Below are 7927 nucleotides of genomic sequence, written 5' to 3' on the forward strand. Positions count from 1 at the left end.
CAATCCCGTACAGCTTCACACAGAGACGCAGAGAGTGACGATGATACCATTTTAATATTTTCACGTTCCACGCTCATCAAAAGCAAAATAAATGATCCGTAATCAATTTCTTTCTCTCTTCTTCAATGAGGCTTTGTAAACAGTGTAAGCGCTCTGTCACAGTGTTCAAATATTATGCATAGAGGTTCCTGATGCCTTTCATTACCACAGGGGAGCAGCTTCAAGTCTTTCTCTGTTAATTTCCACCCTCTCCTCTATACGCGAGCTCTCGCTTTCTCTTTCTGCCCACACAACGTAGGATTTGTCCTTTTTTTCCTTTCCTTGTTGTTTTCCTCCGAACACCCTCTTTGGGCTCCATGCAGCTTATGCAAATGTCTCCTTTTATTATAGGCTACCCTCCTGCTGCCCGACAGCCACACACACATTCTTACACACAGTAATTCTCTTTCCGACTCCAACACGCACCTTCAGAGCATCGACAACCAATTACAAAACCGACAAGCGACGCCGGTCTTACTTGGCAGATCTCCATTTATATTTACTGAACAGTGCGTAAAAACACACACGCATTACCGCAATTACAACTAAACCTTTGCACCTTGATATTATGGGACTAGATCTGAACTTGGGCCCAGAGCGGGATGGTGCAGATGGTGGGGTGAGAATACGGCTAGACTGAGTCTCGGTGGGGGGTGGACCAGGTCTGAGCCCGAAGATTCCCAGGCTCCGGGACCGTGCCCAGCTGCGGAGAGAGGCGGGGAGGGGGGACGTCACTAGACAGTCCTGACAGCACAGCCCTTTCACGGGAACATTACTGAACCCTCGCGCCCACGTTCCATAGCAACTTACGCACGGGTCAAAGGGCAGACAGACCCCCTGAATGTAAAGAAAGAGGGACGGTGTAGAACGGGACGGGTCTAGACATCTGTGAACTTGAACTTGACTTCATTGACTGTTCGCATCGTTTCGTAAAATCAGTCACCCTTCAGAAGTGGCTAAATTAGTTGAGGCAAGACACCGCAGGTAAACAGGGGTTTATACCTATCAAATCACCATGCTTCCGCAGTGTTAAGACCTAAAAACCGTAAAGGCACTGTAAAAATAAAACATTAATATTATTATAAGTTTAAGTTTTCTGAAATTGTATTTAAATATGCAAATGAGGATTTATCTTATTAAAAATGCAGTAATTTGCATACATTTCCAAAACTAAACAATTTGAACAACGGATAAAGCCAGGTTAAAAAAGAAGTTTCATCTTGCTAGGGGGCCGTTTACACAACACTGTTTTCAACTAAAATCAGAAAGCGTTTTGGCCATTCGTTTACACGACAACGGCGTTTTGGGGGCCTGAAAACGCAAACTTTTGAAACGGGTTTTTGAAAACGAAACCGTTATCAACTCTGTGTAAACTACAAAAACACGAATTTGTGTAAACGGTGTATGCGTTACGTCTTCAGTCTAGGCGTGTAGTGTTTCTTTGTATAGATTTCGCATAGATTCTTTACAAAGTGACCTCGCCATCTACTGGCCTGGCAGCAGAATACAGCGTTTTTTCATTTCTAAAATACGCACATCCGTGTGACGGGATCTTTGATAACGTTGTCGTCTGTCAGCGAAACTTTTCAAAAACACAAAGGAAAAACGTTTTTGTTTTTAGTACTTCATTGTTATTGTGTAAACATAGTTAAAGGTTTTGCCTGTAGTGTCTGGCCTTAAAGGGATAGTTCACCCCAATTTGAAAATTGTGCTATCTTTTACTCGCTCTCACAAAATAAGATCATTTAAAAAAAAATTAGAAAGTTCCCCTTTGGAATGACATGAAGGCGAGTAAATGATTACTGGATTTTCACTTTTTGGGTGAACTATCTCTTTAAGTCCTAGTTTAGCTGATGTTTGAGCTGTTGTCTCCATCAGGCTTTTCCTGCGTTTCACCACAGAGGCTCAGTTGAACTCACGAGCCTCAAGGGTTACAGGCGCTTTGCATCAGCTAATGAGCGGCCCTAATAAATAAACTATAAACATCTTTTTCAATACTCTGGTAATTTAATTGGCTCGTGTGCTAATGCACATTTCCAGCGATTAAACCATAAACAAACCAACACACATCTGAGGATGAAGAAATCGGGCAACTGCGAAATCTCACTCAAAAATCAGGTCAAGTGCTTCTCGTGAGCTTGTTCTGCTTTGCCGCTCATCTTAACGGGTTTCCTCGTCTCATAATCACTAAAACGGAGGATGGAGGAATATCCGTCTGTACTTTAAAAATCCTTAAGATCTGGGTTTCCTGATAGATTAGTTCTTCATGGCCAAAGTTGCATTAAGAGACTAAGATTAATGTCAGGACTCTGAATGGCACATGACGGATCTATCTATCTATCTATCTATCTATCTATCTATCTATCTATCTATCTATCTATCTATCTATCTATCTATCTATCTATCTATCTATCTATCTATCTATCTATCTATCTATCTATCTATCTATCTATCTATCCATCCATCCATCCATCCATCCATCCATCCATCCATCCATTCATCCATCCATCCATCTATCCATCCATCATGTTGAATGTCTGTCTGTCTTTCTTTCTTTCTTTCTTTCTTTCTTTCTTTCTTTCTTTCTTTCTTTCTTTCTTTCTTTCTTTCTTTCTTTCTTTCTTTCTTTCTTTCTTTCTTTCTTTCTTTCTTTCTTTCTTTCTTTCTTTCCATCTATCCATCCATCCATGATGTTGAATGTCTATCTATCTATCTATCTATCTATCTATCTATCTATCTATCTATCTATCTATCTATCTATCTATCTATCTATCTATCTATCTATCTATCTATCTATCTATCTATCTATCTATCTATCTATCTATCTATCTATCTATCCTGTATCTATCTATCCTGTATCTTTCTATCCTGTATCTATCTATCTGTCTGTCTGTCTGTCTGTCTGTCTGTCTATCTATCGCACAATGCTTACAAGTTTAACGCTTGACTGTATAGACAATCTCCACGCTTTTTGATCGCGAGCTGGATTAAGAGAAGCGTCTTGCTTTATCTGTTAACACAGTCCGGTAAGATTAAATCAAGATCATGTCTGCTGTGTATTTAGGTCAACAGCCATGAGCAGAAGTCTGTCGTCTTTATACATCTTTGACTGTGTGCTATTTAAACTGGGCTGAAGTCTCTCTCCATCAACTGCATCTGCTCTTAAATAGCAACCAAGGATGCACTTAAAGTGTTATAACTGTAAGTGGTAAAGTTACTTATCACCAGAAAACACATTTCTAAAATAAAATAAACCCAATAGACTTCCACTGAAATACTTCTGTTTTATTCAGTGATTAGCATGTTTTTGTGACCTTTATTTTGTGAGTCAATCCACTGCATCACAGCAAATAGCACGTTTTAATGCAAATAGCATAATGTTTAGTGAAATCGATATAACCCAATTACAAACCTTTTTATTTCTTTTCACACACTTAGATTCTCTGATTGCTGTGATTAAACAAAGGGTTAAAGCTTTAATAATATCCTCCTGCTGGTTTTTAATTAGGTCAGAGGAACTTATTATAAGAGTCTGAAGGCCAAATAAGAGGTTCATTTAAAATGACTATTATTATTGTTCTTTTAAAGTCATATATCACAGTCTGTGGTCTCAGGGAACCCAACCATTAAAATCAATCTCAATAGAAGATTACCATTGTTTTCAGATATTACATATCACACAAGCATTCAAAAGTTTAAGGTCAGTACGTTTTTTTTTTTTTTTTAAAAAATCAATTATTTTATTCTGCAAGGACGCATTAAATTGATCGAAAGTGACCGTAAAAACATTTATAATGTTACCAAAGATTTCTAAGCTGTTCTTTTGAACTTTCTATTCATCAAAGAATCCTGAAAAATGGTTCCCACAAAAAATATTAAGCAGTGCAGTTAATAATAATAAAGGCTTCTTGAGCAGCAAATACCAGAATGATTTCTGAAGGATGACTGGAGAATGACACTGAAGACTGGAGTAATGATGCCAACACACAAATAAATTGCATAATAAAATATATTAAAATAGAAAACAGTTATTATAATAGTAAAATGTTTACACTATTTTTGATCAATAAATGCAGCTGTGGTGAGCATAGAGACTTCTTTTAAAAAAATCATTATAAAATGTTACCAAACCCAAACTTACTTGCTAACTATTACCTAACTGACTATTAACAAATGCAGAAAATTAATTCTGATAGGTGTCCAATCAGCATGCAGACCTGTGGTTTACGAAACATGGCTCCTGGTCACATGTTCGCCCCTCCTTCCTGCCATCCTCTGAATCTATCAATCTCGCCACGTGTCACTAAAACCCATCCCTATATTCCTTCTTTTCTTTTTTAATTTTCAAACCTTCATCATTGTAATGCCATATTATCAGCGGCATTATGGTTTTCACTGACTTCTGTCTCTCTTTGCCCTGTCTCTGATGAGGTGAGACTGAGGTGGGCTTGTCGTTTGATGGTTTCTTTACTCCGCGGAGCTCACGGTGCACGAGGTGCCCGCCTCTGATGTCATATGACCTTCATCACGGTGCCGATGCAAATCACCAACCCATGCAGCCTTGTACGTTTCCCAGAGGTCTATTCATTTCATCGACAAACAGTGTCGCTCTTTACTGTATCTGAAGAGACTGAAATCTGAGGACATTGCTCAATTATTTACACCAGAAGTAAGCACAACAAGTACATCACTGCAGTTTCACTGGCACTGCTATTGTTTGCTACCTGTTAAATATACAATATACATGCCAATATGATGTTTAGTGGCCCAAAAAAGTCACAAGGCACACTTAAATAAGTTTGTGAAATATTGTGCTGGAAAAATGTATTTGTGTGATAATTTAAATAATGTCACTCAGCTTAATATTTTGTTATATACTGCAATGATTTTCATATATTGTATATACATATATACACACAGAGAGCAATATTCATGTTCAAAGTCTTGCCAAGACTGCATTTATTTTGATCAAAAATAGTTCAAACAATAAGTACAATTTGATATAACTGATCTCTATTTTAATATATTTTAAAATGTAATTCATTTCTGTGATTCAAAGCTGAATTTCCAGCAGCCAATAATTAATCCAGAAATCATTATGTGCTGATTTGCTGCTCAGAAATATTTCTTATTATCACAGATGAAAAAGAAAATATAAAAAGAACAGCATTTATTTGAACATGAAATCTTTTATGACATTTTAAATGTCTTTAAATTCACTTTTGGTCAATTTAATGTATCCTTGCTGAATAAAGGTATTAATTTCTTTTAAAATATAAATTATTGACCCTAATACATTCTTATCATTCTTACATTCTTATCATTCGATACATTCTTATCTCTGTAAAGCTGCTTTGAAACAATCTACATTGTTAAAAGCACTATATAAATGAAGATGACTTGACTAATCTTTAAAACTGATAGCTTACATTTTAATCGATAACTCTTTACAATAAGGTTTCATTAACTAAATTAACTAATAATGAACTGCACCATTTATTAATCTTAAAGTTTATTTCAACATTTACTAATACATTATTCAAATCAAAAGCTGTTTTTGTTAACATTAGTTAATGCAATGTGAACTAACATGAATGAACAAATAAAGAACTGCTGTATTTTTATTAACTAACATTACCAAAGATTAATAAATACAGTAATAAATGTATTGATCAGAGTGTTCATGTTAGTTAATACTAATGTTAACAAATGAAACCTTACTGTAAAGTGTTCAAACAATAGAGCGTTTATCAAAAACTCAAAATGATTTTAACACAGCTAAATGTGGATGCAATAAAGGCGAAGAAAAACCCCACACTTGGCACATTTACATCTGCATCCCACTCAGACTCAGACACCTATTAACTACATGCAAACTAATTAAGACGATCAGGTGGCGTACAGCCTCCGTCTGTAAACATACACACCCCTGTACACACACACACAAAGGGCCCTGCGATCTGCATAACCGTCTCGTGTCTTTGGCATCTGGTGGTGTCTGGTCTGCATCGGTGTTTCCCACCCTGCCCCCTCTCTCGTGCCGCAGGAGCAGCGGCCCTGACAATGGTGGGAAAGCGGAGCTCTTTATAAAGGAGGGGGCCTCCATTGAGCGCGAGGGACCAGCCGCGAGCTGGGCAGAATATTAATGGCCGACACCACGTTCTGTTCATTAAAGCCACGCATGCTGCAGCTGCCGGCCCTCATACCAGCTTCACCCTTCACAAACCCCCCGAACCAGATCGCCAGGGGCACGACGGGCCGTTTCTGCCAGGGCCTGGGACACATGCTGTTTGGAAAATTGCATTGTGTGTGTGTGTGTCTGTGTGAAGGCCAAAGAGCAGCATCAAGATACTCTGACTTCCACGAGTTCAGCTTTTTATGAAGATTTTAGGTTCAAACGCATTTTAATATATAAGGGAAAGTATATATAAAATCATTTAAAATATTATCCCCCGTTTTCAAAGACAAGGCTTAAGCCTAGACTAAAATGCACATTTGAGCTGTTTTAACTGAAAGCAACTTGCACTGGCATATCTTAAAATATATCAGATCCATGCTAAGGCATGTTTATTAAAGTTACTTAAATGTCCAAATTAAACTAAGGCGTAATCCTGGCTCGATCTAAGCTAAGTCTGTGAAACCAGGCCTTTAACTGTTAAAATGTTATTTTTTACTATTTTAATCACCTTTTTTGCTTTTACTACACATTTTCACATTTAAACATAAAGTAACACATTGAATTAAACAGTAACAGGTCTCATTTGTGTAATAATGAAATAACTAACATGAACACTGTTAAAAAAAGGTTGCTGCATTACATTTTTAAGCACAATCAACTTGGATGTTTAAGTCAATTCAACTTAAGTTACATTAAACTGACTTAAAAAATGAGTTGAATCTTGTATAACTTATAAAAGGTTGAAAATTGCTTTTTGATGAGATAAAGCAATGTAAAACACATTTCATAACTTATTGATCATTTAATTGTTTTACAGTGAACAAACAATTAACGATATACACCGCATTTATTAACGTTTGTTAAATACAGACCTTCATGTTCATGCTAGTTCACAGTGCATTGACGAGCCTAATGTTATACAACTTTTGATTTTAATAATGCATTAGTAGATGCTGAGATTAATATTAAATGCTGGAAATGTTTTGTTCATTGTTAGTTCATGTTAACTAATATTGTAAAGTGTTACCATTTTGAAGTATGATGTATTTTCCTGTAAAGCATACTCAATCTGTGTATTATTACCTTTGAAAAATCATTTTTTATTTTAAGTATGATAAATGCATTTTAGAGTAAAACTATTCTAGCTATTCTCTCAATTGATCTAAAGATCAAAATAATATATAAAATCACACACATCACAGTTCAAGTTTCCAAAGGTATTTCACGTTAACTACGTGAATATCTTATTAATTTGGCAAGAGGTATGAATTTATGTATTTTGAATGAGAGGAAAATGTTCAAAGCAATTCTAAACTGCATGCATTTGACAAAATGTGATTATCTACAATTAGATTGATTGCATTTTTCAAAAGATTGCATAAAGTCACACGTACATTCACTTATTCAATCATGTGCTCATTCTTTAAACATGCATTTGTTCGTTCGTATTTATTGGTATTCTAAAACTTTTGAATGTGTGAAAATAGAATAAATCCCGCCGAATGCAACAGGGTTCATCCCCACGAGAATGCTGGGACGCGTCCTGTCTCTTTAAACCAGCCCTCACTCTCATTCACTGCATCTATGTCAAGAGGATCTTAGCTTAGCGCCACTCATTAGCAGCCCTAGTTTCATTATTTTCTCTTTTTTTAATCCTCCCACCCCTCATTATCCGTCCTCAGCAAAGCTATTTGCAATAAGGAAAAAATC

The sequence above is a fragment of the Scardinius erythrophthalmus genome (genome assembly GCF_964197995.2).
Source record: "Scardinius erythrophthalmus genome assembly, chromosome: 24".
Lineage (NCBI taxonomy): Eukaryota > Metazoa > Chordata > Actinopteri > Cypriniformes > Leuciscidae > Scardinius > Scardinius erythrophthalmus.